The 12,799-nt window shown below is 40.2% G+C and overlaps 1 protein-coding gene across 1 annotated transcript in view; it reads right to left on the reverse strand.

The window, feature by feature from the left end:
• LOC147712641 (cytochrome P450 2G1-like) overlaps positions 1-12,799 on the reverse strand; it is a 566,383-nt gene that overhangs the window by 312,158 nt on the left and 241,426 nt on the right. The window lies entirely within an intron of this gene.

Genomic DNA, 12,799 nt, shown 5'->3' on the forward strand with positions numbered 1-12,799 from the left:
GAACCATATATACCGCTATATTCCAAATTGCATAGGGTTTTTTGAGGTTACTCTAAAATTTACTTAACCAATGGCTTAGTGTCACAAGTGTCTGTTTCCTCTTTGATAAACCTTGTACTTTCCCTGGGGAATGAAACAGACCCTTAAATCCCTAGTCCCTCCACATTGATTGATTGATATTTAAGCTGCGCGCAGCAGCGGGACTAAATATTATACACACAGTTGGAGTGTGTATATTACCCAGATACTCTAAATGGAGGGCAATCTTGGTTTGAGCTTTGATGCGAATGACATTGATGAAATTCTGGCTGGACAATCGCTTTTGAAGAACACTGAACTCACGGAGGCATTGGCACAGGCAGATGATTGGGACAAATTGACAGAGAAAAAAAGAGAAGAGATGAGAACATCTATACATGGAATCATTATGACGGAATATTTGAGAGTGAAAGCTGCCCCAAGAGGCCTTTGGGTTAATAACGCCCCACGAATCTTCTTGACTGATCTAGCCTTCCGACGGGATTGGTCCTCAATATCGTGGAAGTGCACCCTTGATTATCTAGTACTAATTGTAAAAACTGCAAAAAGATTATCAGATAAGCTCCTCAAAGAGATTGAGGATTGCGAAAAGGAGCTGAAGAGAGGTATCAATCCTGCAGTGTATAAGCAAAGGCTCGATGAAATCAACAAGGAATTGGAGGAAAACCGGGAATTTCTTACTCAGAGCAAGTTAACCAAACTGGGAAAAGATCTAAAGAAATTCAACCAAGAAAAGATGCACCCGTATACCGTGGAGGAATATTCCCCTCAGGATACAGGATCTGACAACGAATCTAATAATTCCTCCAATAGTTCCTTCAATAGCACGGATGGATATTTCCCCAAACGAGGAAGGAGTAACTACAGACAAAATCGCCCGAGGAGAGGCAATAGATGGCAGAGACCATTCTTTCATGGGTACAACATGCCATTTTACCAACCTTTTGTTCCACCATATGGTGGTTGGATGGACCCATACAATCCAGGCATGCAACAAATGCCAAATTTGGGAGAACAGCAAATGGGACATAATCTGCACACTACCCAAAAAGAACCTCATTTTTTATCGAGAGGCCAAAATCAGCCAAGAGGCAAGAAAAAATCCCTCAGATGGCAAGACCAACAGAGGAATGTGCAGACACGCAGCATGGCAGCATCGCACCCCTCCACCAGCAAAACCAATCCCTCGTAGTAAACCTTTCAGGTATTGAATTACCGCAAGAACAGATCGAAATCCTCAACAAGGGATTGGGATTTGTTCCCACCCCCAGGCTTGACACTTTTAAATTAAAGAGTGAACTAGCCGAATTCTGCAGGACTTTGAAATTGAAGGCCTTCTTCTCCAATCAGAATTCTAACATTGGGGCGACAAAACAGGGTGATACTACTTTGAGGAACAAATCCACCTTTAACCCACCAGCCTCAACCGCGCACCCAGAATTACAGACGTTTGAGCAGGCACTCCTCAACGGAGTAGACAAATTGCAATATAACAAACCCTACCAAAACCTAAGCAAAGACGAGCGTATGGCCTTGGAAGCATTAAAAACCAATGAAAAAATAGTGATCAAGCCAGCAGATAAGGGGGGTGGAACTGTTATCTTAAGCAAAGAAGGATATGACTCACAGTGCCTAGCTCTGCTATCTGATACAAGGTTTTATCAAAAGATAGACTTGGACCCCACTGAAAGACTCAGAAACACCATCTCGATTATGGTTAATGAAGCTGAGACCAAAGGTTGGATTACACCGAAAGAAGCGGATTTCCTGATGGCAAAAGAACCTATTACCCCTTACTTTTATTCTCTGCCAAAAACCCATAAAAACAGGAGTCCACCACCAGGTCGTCCGATAGTTTCGGGCATCGGTTCAATATTAGAACCACTTTCCAGATTTGCCGATGAATTCCTAAAGCCTCTTGTCCAACAATCACCGGCATATTTAAAGGACACACGAGACCTCCTGGTACAAATAGATAAGAAACCTTTCAATCCTGAAACCATGCTCCTTGTGGGCCTGGATGTTGAAGCCCTCTTTACTAGTCTGCCTCAAAACGAGACTTTGCAAGTTCTGGAAGACGTCTTATTCTCAAAAGATTGGGAATTCCAAACACCAAGACATTTTATCCTAGAATGTTGTAAGTTAGCACTGAAGGAGAATTTCTTTGCTTTTGAAGAGGACATGTACCTCCAAATCCATGGAACATCCATGGGGAGCGCCTTCGCTCCCTCGGTAGCAGGGCTCTATGTCAGTCACTTTGAAGAACTCAACATAATCAATGTCGACAACACCTTTTCTTCCAGTATTTTATACTGGAAGAGATACATTGATGATATCATCATGATCTGGGACAAAAAATTGGACCTACAGTCTTTTATGAATTGGCTCAACAGCCTTGATCCATGGCTAAAATTCACACATACAGCTACTAGCTGCAACCTTGACTTCCTTGACATAACTATTTTTGTTAGGAATAATGAGTTACATACCAAAACGTATAGGAAACCCACGGCTAAGAACAGCATTTTGTCCTACAACAGCTTTCACCCTAAACCATTGAGGGACAACCTCCCCTACAGCCAGTTCCTGCGTTTGAAGAGGAATTGCAGTAACAACTCTGATTATGTATTGCAAGCCAATGAATTAAGTGACAGACTGAGACAAAGAAATTATACAGAGAAAACCATCAAAATCTGCAAAAAGAGAGCAAAAAATCAACCAAGAGAATGCCTCCTACAAACATTTGACAAAGAAACAGTACCTGATCTAACTACCTGTGTCACAACATTTAGCCAGGCGTCTTACGCAGTAAAGAAACTAGTAAACAAGAACTGGCATATCCTACATACCGGACAATTTGATTGGCCCAGACCGAGGTTCGCCAATAGGAGATCTAAAAATATCAAGGATGTCTTGGTACATACTCGACCAGCACGTAAAAAACTGCAAGCAATCCCTCTAAGAGATATAACTATGGCACCAGTAACGGGACACTATCCGTGTGGGTCATGCGTTGCATGCAAAACCACAACTGCTACAAAAACATTGCAACTATCTGACACCTTTGTTTGGCAGCAACGTCAACACACGAATTGTAATTCGACCCATGTCATCTATACTGTGACCTGCCCTTGCGGCAAACGTTACATCGGGATGACATGTAGAAAGATAAAAACAAGGATTGGCGAACATCGCAGTAACATAAGACTAAAAAAGAACACCACCAAACTTTGTACCCACTTTGTGCAAGCAGGCCATTCCTGCGATGACATCCAATGGTCAGTAATTGAAATGCTAACCGATAAATCACAGAGATGTGAAAGAACATTATTTGAGAAAGAACAAAGGTGGGTGGAACGCCTCAGAACCCACGAAAACGGCCTTAATGATTCCATACCCTGGCACCAATTCTCTAAATGATTGACCATCTTGTTCCATGATACAAATCCCTTTAATACAAGAGATTACCAATTTCAGAAAACGAATTTTCTTACTTCCCTTTGATGAAAACAATAAAGTTTTGTTTCGGGAAAAAAAACACATCAGCCTACTACGCCAGTAAACACGTGAGTCAAGAGTGCCTGCCCCTTTAAAAACGTCTGCCCAGCCGGATTCACTAGCTTCCGGGGGCAGAGTCAGCACTAGACGCAATTGCAGGCACACGCGGGTAATGGCGGAACCACGCAGCACTGCCTACTGAATCTCGGTAAGGTGACTACACAGAATACTAATTAACCCGATATTTTTCAAATACAGCTCTGAGTCCTGAGGGCCCCCCGACGCAAGCAAGTACTCTCTGTTACAAGGTACGAGAACGTGCTGCGTTTAATAACTAATTCGCATATCTCGCCTAAGAGGCTCCCTGCGTTTCCACGCTTCCCTGAGGCTGCTAGACTTGCTAGATAATAGGTTAACGCGTACTAAGTGAAACGCACCCTTGCCGAATGTGCCCGCTATGTATTCTTATAACTTTGTCGGCAGCGCGATAAGTTCAATCCACGCGCTCCTTAGGCGGCATCTCTTTAAAACAACTCACCCACTTTGCTTGCTAGATAAAAGGTTAACGCGCACTATAAGTAACGTACCCTTGCTGAATGTGCCGGCTTTGTACTTTCATTACCCTGTCTGCAGCGCGATAAGCTCAACCCGGTTACACTACCCTCCCCCATTTTAGAGATGAAATGTCTTGAATCTTCAAGAATTGAATGAATAATAATGTTATTCTATTAATCGCACTAGCCTAAATCAGGTTAGTCAGTAAATGAGTGTGTCTTTTTTCGATGTTCTCTCCCTATTTCTTTTTAGAAACCAGAGGAGTCAATACCCTGCAAAATATACAGGTTATTAAAGTATTGCAACACAAAAGGTGTGAGTAATCCAAACACTGTTTGTCTATTTTACTGTTAGTCCTGACGAATGCTCTATAGACCCCTATGGGCCGACGGAGCAGAAACATGTCGACGTTTATGTAATAAGTGTTTTTCCCAACTACAGTGATCTAGTAACTCGATCAACTTAGTAGTACCAGTTTTTTAACAACCTGGAAATCACACCAATCAATAAAAATAATTAGGGTGATTTTCCAGTTATTTTAACAAACCCCCCCTTTTTTCTCCCTTTTTTCTTTTTTTGACACACCACCTTTTTCCTTCTCTGGACACTGCACTATATGCCAGAGGTGCCTCCGGTTGAGGCTGGCTAAATCACTCATTTAGAGTAACCAATGATAACGGCCAATAACCCATATGCGGGGCGGATGAACCATATATACCGCTATATTCCAAATTGCATAGGGTTTTTTGAGGTTACTCTAAAATTTACTTAACCAATGGCTTAGTGTCACAAGTGTCTGTTTCCTCTTTGATAAACCTTGTACTTTCCCTGGGGAATGAAACAGACCCTTAAATCCCTAGTCCCTCCACATTGATTGATTCATATATATATATTACCTACTGCCGGTTGCCAGTAGGTAGTTATAGTTGGGTCCTATTTTCCTTAGGAAATCTGCAACATTCTATTTGGAATAACTTTGCCGCCGGTTGACGAATCTTTGTTAAATTTTCAAAACCTATGGCTATCTCTGGTCCGCTCCTATCCTGATAGTCTCGGGGTGATTTGTCAAGCGGGGGCCGAGGAAAAAGGGGGGTCCCAAAATGTGTTTTCCCCATGCAATTTTCCATTGAAACCATTAATCGCAGCTACAGCCCGAACTGCTGAACGGAATTACACCAAATTTAGCAAAGAGGTAGTCCTTGGTTCACACTTGTGCCTTTGGTTAAATGATGTAAATCTGTTCAGTAGTTTTTTAGATATTAAAGAAAAAATATGCATATATATCAGGGTGGAGCCTAACAACACATCTCATCATGAGATCTGATTGGCTGTCAGCACTTCATCCAAGAAGTGTTGGCAGCCATCTTGGGACCAATATACATGATAGCACCTCATTGAAAAGCATTGCAGTTAATAGAAGGTTTTAAGACTTAGTTACATTATAAATCATTTGTTGATGGTACCATACTGATTTTAGGAATTGTGGTGTGTTTTAAGGTGATTTTGCCATGTGAAAAAGCCTTCTGCATGAATCATGTTTGAGTGAAAACTATGTTCTCATGCTTTTCCCACAGAGGTTTGGAAGGTGATCTATAAACTAAACTGAGAGCATATTTTCTGTAAATTCACATTATCTTTCTCAGTCATGTGAGAATGAAGTCTGACATTCTCAGTCAAACATATACATCCACAAGGGCAGAGACTGTCAGTTGATTCCTTTGTGTTCTACTGCAGCTTCCCAGAGTGTTCTAAAGAACAACTAGAGCGCTAACAGTCTTACCTATGACAAAAGTATGGAACACCTGAAGCCATCTTGATTGGAATAAAGTGGTAACACTTAAAACATTTAATTTGAAAAGGAACAAAATGAGGGGCTTCATTTTGCCATAGAAATTATGATTAGTGCTGCAGAAAGAAAAATTAGGGCACATTTTGCCTTCTCAAATCCTCATCTATGTCATTAAATCATTCTAACATGCAGACTGAAACATGCACTTTGAATACCAGAAGCGGACTTCCCTGGTGAGCAGTAGCTTTACTACTATTGAGCAACTAGATTGCTAACATTCAGAATTGATTGCAAATGTGTGACACATCTGAATGCCCTCTTGATGGAACCAAAGTAAACAAGCATTGAAAATGCAATAGGCCTCGCTCTTGTTTAAGCTAAAGCAATTAAGGGGTCCATTAGGATGGCATACTGACTTTGTCCGTCCGCCATCCCGGTGGAAACGGGACCGTCCGCCACATGTGCGGTGGTCCGGCCATAGCAATTATGATGCGCCCGCCACTGTGGCGGGCGTATCCAGCATTTTTAACATTGAGGCGGGCGGTGCTCTAAGCACCGCCCGCCGCAATGCTAAAAATGCACATTGTACATTTCAATGCACAACATTACAGGTACCGCGCAGTGCCTGTCATGTTGTACATTGAAATGCTAGGGGTACCATAGGTACCCCCCATGTGTAACCCCCACCCCTCTTCACCCTGGGGGCCCGCAACGGGCCCCCAAAGCAAAGACCGGGCGCGCAAGTTATAGTTAGCTGAACTAACTATAACGGAGGAATTTCAAAGGCTTTGTATGAGAGAAATGTTCAGCTAACTATAACATGCGTGAAACCTATGGTTTTTTCAATGAATTTGCAAGGTTTTTTAAATGCTAATTCCTAAGTATAATGTGTGTGAAACCTATGGTTTTTTCAGTGAATTTCAAAGGTTTTGTAAATGATAATTTATAAATGTATTAATTATTATGTCTTTCTTTTTATTCTAATTTCTTATATTTTTAATATAAATATTTATATTTATTTTATTTTTTTATATTATATTTCATATTCTTATTAGAAAATATTAACAAAACTAAATTGCAAAATATTTTTTGGATTAATTATTGCTTGATTTCGGTTGCAACCGTAACACAGCTCCAGCAATGCTCCCGGGGCCCTGAGCTCACAATGCTGTATCAATCCTTACACCTGCTTCAAGCATGTGCAAGGTTTTGATGCAGCATAAGCTCAAAAGTGACTGAATGAAATCTTATTCATTTCACTCAGTCACTTTTAAGAGGCATTGCTGCACCCCCTCCTGCACAGGAAAGCCTCCTTCTGGCGCAGGGCTTTACAATGTAATGCACCTTCCAGATGCGTCACATTGTTAATAGCACACACCATGGCACATCTTTTGCACCACTGCTGTGTCACAAAAGTGATCCGACAGCTGTGTAAAAGAGGCACAAGGGGATTGTAAATTCATCCCTAACACATACAAATTCACCAAGGCATTTTCACCAGCAGCCCAAATTGAAGCTTAGACCTGTAACATACTTATGTACATTCATTACATTCAAGTGCTTCGGAGGTACTGCAGTATACAATAGCTAAACACCTTATAGATTTATGCTGTAGCACTTCCTTATAGTTCTGCACTTTCACATTCTCCATACACTAGTAATGTATTCATTCATTCATTTATGAACTACACATTCATTCTGACAAACTTTTACACACTGTCATAGAAATAAAGTTCTTTCTTTGACCAGTGAAGGTAGTTCCTGCAAGAACAGTTTTTTTTGTCTTTTTAGTTTTGTATTTTTTTTGTGTTTTCTCAACAAATTCCAAGCGGAACAAAAGAATGAAAAAATAAATAAAATAATGTCGAGGACACCAATGGTCCTACATCCTGCGTTTTATCAGGTCGATAGACTGTTACCCATAAAACAAAAGTTTATCACAATAAATGCAAACAATTTTAACTTTAGCAAAGTCAGGATCATTTTGTGGGTGTGGACTGCTTGCTGAAAATGCTGCTGCACCAGTCGATGTGCTTGGTGTAGCAGCAGGTGGGTTCTCGTGCAACCTCCGCCTTGCAGCTCAAGCAAAGTTGTTGGGGTGCAAGCTCTTCATGTGTCGCACCATATTTGCTGTTCCAAAAGAGTATGTTTTAGAAGGATCTCCCCTTGAAAGAGTTGTTTGGCAAATTTTACAGGTTACTTTTGGAGTATTAACCTTTTTTTTGTCCTTATGGAAAAGTAAAAAACTTCCAAAATAGAGCTTCTTTCCTTTTCTTTGGAGGTTCTTCAGGAATGAAATCTCTCTCTGAAGAACTTCTGGAAGATGAGTCCATTGCTCTTATTATAGTGATCTTACTTCTATTTGAGAAGATTCTCAGAAGAAATGCTTCTTCTTAGAAAGTCAAAGTCGAATGATTATAATGGGAAGGAAATTTCAACAGTCGCGTAATATATGATCTTTGAAAGTGTAAAAAAAATGTTCATAGTTATCCTAAATAATGTCTTCTCTAAGTATGTACATTAACCCCTGGGGTGCGGCGCGATTCTGCGCCTGTGTGGCACATTCCGATCGCGGGTGCCGTCATGATGGCTAGGAGCCGTCATCAGCACACGAGCACTGTGTGCCATGACGGCTCCCGGCCGTCATCAGCTTGGAAGGGGTTAAATACATAAATGGATGTTTTTAACCAAGTAGAAACTTTGGCGCCTTTAGCGTACAGAAATCCGTACATGACGTCACACGGAAGCTTTCATTGCGACGCGTAACATCAAAGCATATTCGTACCGTATGCGTGGGTACACGCTGAGTATGATTAGCAGTACAAAGTATGGTGCGATCACCATCTCAGTGACAAATCAGAGCTCAGGGCGAGGTAAGGTGAATGATTAGAAGTGGTCACTCATTGGAGATCTGATTCTGGGCCTGCCTCTGTGCACATTATAACAGCGCCCCCATCTCTCTCTGTTGGTAATTGTTTGTGCACACACTCACATTTGTACATGCGCGGGGCATGCCCACCCACACTCCCCTCATACCATCACCTAGCATTCTTGCTATCACTGGAAACCAATACAGGCACTGATGTGAGCACACTCTCTTTTGCCTACCTGTGCTGCGGTGACAGACAGACTGTCGTCATCGATTTTACTACGAACTGATTGCTCGAGCAGAAGAGGACTCCTGACACTCGACGTGGTGTCACTGCTGCTGCCGCCCAGCCACAATACCATAGGTACAGAGGCGGCGGCGTCCGCACCCAAAACACCCCAAACCCAGCGAAACTGCAGCCTTTGAAGACACAACAAAAGACAACAGAAGCAAAGGTTAGAGAAGCCGTCACAACATCAGCATCCGCTGTAAATTGTATATGCATGATGCTATTTTGTTCGCCATCATATGGCTTTCCTACCCCTCAATGGTTTTAAATTGTATGCACATAGTATAAAAGTTTCTTTCTGCATCACAAGTTCCTGCAGACCTCTATTTTTATAAATTGTGCTTGCATGAATTTATGTGTGCGATTTCTGTACTACGCCACGTACTTAGGCCTCTATTCCTATTAATTGTGCGTGTATGATAATATTTTTTTCTGCGTGCATGAATTTCTGTGTCGTTTTTCTTAAGTGTGTCACATGCTTTGGAATCTGTTCTTTTTATTGTATGTCCATGATGGTATTCTTTTCTGCATCACGTGACCCTCCTACTCCTCAATGGTTTTAAATTGTGCTTACATAATGGAAATGTTTTATTTATGCATCACAAGGTCCTATAGACCTCTAATTTTATAAATTGTGCCTGCATAAATTTCTGTGTCGATTTTCTGTACTACGCCAAGTGCTTACGCCTCTAATCTTATTAATTGTGCGTGCATGATAGTATGTTTTTCTGCGTCACAAGCCCCTCCCATGCCTCTATTCATATTCATCCTCCGTTCATGATCGTAATATTTATTTCAGTGTCACGGAACACTCCCAAGCCTCTTTTTTTATAAATTGAGCGTCCATGAATTTATGTGTGGTATTTTTGAAGTGTCACATGCTTTGGCCTCTGTTTTTTTCTGCATGACGTGGCCCTCCCACCCCTCAATGGTTTTAAATTGTGCATACATAATGGAAATTTTTCTTTCTATGTCACAAAGTCCTCCAGGCCTCTTTTTTTATAAATTGAGCATGCATGAATTTCTTTTTCAAATGTCTCTACTACACCACGTGCTTAGGCTGCTATTCTTATTAATTGTGCGTGCATGATGATATTTTTTTTCTGCGTCACAAGGCCGTCCCAGGCCTCTATTCTTATTGATCTTCCTTTGTAGATCCTAATATTTCCTTCTGTCTCAGGGAGCATTCCCAGGCCTTTTTTTTATAAATTGAGCTTGCATGAATTTCTGTGTCGTATTTTCGAAGTGTGTCACGTGCTTTGGAATCTGTTCTTTTTATTGTATGTTCATGATGGTATTCTTTTCTCCATCAAGTGCCCTTCCTACCCCTCAATGGTTTTAAATAGTATGTACATAGTATAAATGTTTCTTTCTGCGTCACAAGGTCCTCCAGACCTGTATTTTTATAAATTCTGCGCGCATAAATTTTGGTTTCGTATTTTTGAACTGTCATGTGCTTTAGCCTGTATTCTTATAAATTGTGCGTTCCTAATAGAATAATTTTTTTTTTAATCTGTCACATGGCCCTCCCAGCTCTGTTTTGCTTTATTTTTGTGGAATATATGCTTTCTGGTTCATCGTATTTGCTCCCTCCTAATTCTCCCATTAGTTTTAATATTTATTACTGCGTCACGTGACATTCCCAAGCCTGTATTCTTTTAAATGATGCGTACATGGTTGTAATAGGTATTGCTGCGTCATATGGCCCTCCCAGACCTCTATTTAAATTAATGTTTAAGAGTAGAATCGAGTAACGTTTAGAAGACTATGACAAATGTAAGATGTTTTCTTTTGAATATATATTGCATTGATATTCTCTTTTTCGAATACTTGTAAGTCTAAACGAATGTAATTGGGTTGTAATGTAAAGCTATTCATGATTGCATTTTTACTCTACAGGTACCTTTTGAGAAAATGGATATTCTTCTTAGTCCGACAAATACTGGCTGTCATTGGATACTTCTGGTAAGTGCAAGTTTTTCAACATTTATTAGTCCGTTTTCAAAGTTATTCTTCGAAAATATAACTGGTTGTAATAGTTTAAACTATCTAAATTTTTTTATCAAATATTTTAACGGCTAATCTTTTTTAATAATTTTGTAATGTATCTAAAGTAGACATCTCTACCATAAAATGTAAACTCTCCATACTAAAAATCATATTTCTATAATATTTTCTATAGATTTCCAAACCTTTAACAAAGACAATCGTTCATGATTCACGGAGTAACATATTTCAGACCTATCAAGAGTTTTTATTAAATTGAAGGTAACCTTTCCCTACAAAAAATGTTCCTTAGCTCTTTATTATTTATTATATTGCACAAATATAAAATTGCCCATATAATTTCTCTTTATGAAATTAAATAAAGCAAAATATTTAACATAACCATTCATATCTCTCTAAAGGGGTTTCCTACAGCAATTGAAGCGTCCCGACTATGACCAATGGAAGATAGTCATCTTAATAGCTTACTTCTTTAAAATACTCGTAAATAGCAAAGAGGGTTTTCAAGGATGACATTTATGAACGTCTACCAAACGAATCTATAATGCCCGTCGGAAGCATATTGCTATTTGCATATCATTTTGTCTCACCACTACTATGGTCCTAACATGGTTGCTCTGAAACCTATGATTGGTTTTCAACCGCAATCCTAATACGAACAGTTATTATATTGTATAAAACCCTGGCATAATCTCAGTGGCTATATAATGAAATTTCTGCCATACTTTGTCGCTGCACTAAATGGCACCGAAGGGACAAGTGGATTTTGTTACAGGACAAGTAGATTTATGAAGCAACCTGCTCCACGGACATGTAAATATTTTATTAAATTCCACACCCCTGAATATTGTTTTGAATAGTTGTGACAGTCTCATTGCTTTGATTTAAAAGCACTTGCAACATGTACAATAATTTGCAAATTACTTTTCAATGGTTAGCATTGCTATTATGATGCGCTAATATACATCTTTTTTACATTTACAGTCTTTTGAAAAGTATTGTGGTGTCTGCAACCAAAAAGCTTCAGCAATTTATACAGAAAACTTTATGGTAAGGATCTTTTCTGAGTTGCGTCCACTATGTTGGAAAGCTGGCTATGCACCGTCAGGGATGTGGAATTCCTATAGCCCGACGCACAGGACATATTGTTTGGGGTCAAGAGCAACATGTTTTCATGGGTATTGTGTGGGGCAAGCAGGCCCAACTCCCAGCAGCACAAACCCTTTGACTGCCAGTTAGCAGTACCACATAATGGATCAGGGAAGGGCACTGTCTGCAGTTAAGGTAATATGTTTGCCCATATGTTAATGCTGTTCAAACCTGTATTTATGGTTCATTAATTGAAGGCCTTTATTATTCGAGTGCGCACTCTAAGTAAATGTTGTAAGCTCTGACTGCACTACTGTCAGTGGCTCCAGTATACAAAAGCGTGCAGCTCTGAAACATGCCTGACCTACGTATGCTTATTAGGAACTCTTGCATCTCTCAATGTTCAGCATAATATATTTATTGGGGCCAATGCCATCAAGATTTCACATTGATTTTGTCCTTGGAACAAGTAGTCCCAGCCCCTGCAGCACAAATCCTCCAGCAGCCACTTTACAGTATAACATTATGGAGCAGGAATGGGAACTGTCTGCTGCAGAGGTAATATTTGTGTCCATATGTTAATGACCTTCGAACTTGTACAGCATTGACGCAAATTATTGTTAGTTACAGTGAGTGTTCCAAATAAATGTTGTAAGCTCAGACT

This window comes from Lissotriton vulgaris, chromosome 5 (assembly GCF_964263255.1).
Source record: "Lissotriton vulgaris chromosome 5, aLisVul1.2, whole genome shotgun sequence".
Classification (NCBI taxonomy): Eukaryota; Metazoa; Chordata; class Amphibia; order Caudata; family Salamandridae; genus Lissotriton; species Lissotriton vulgaris.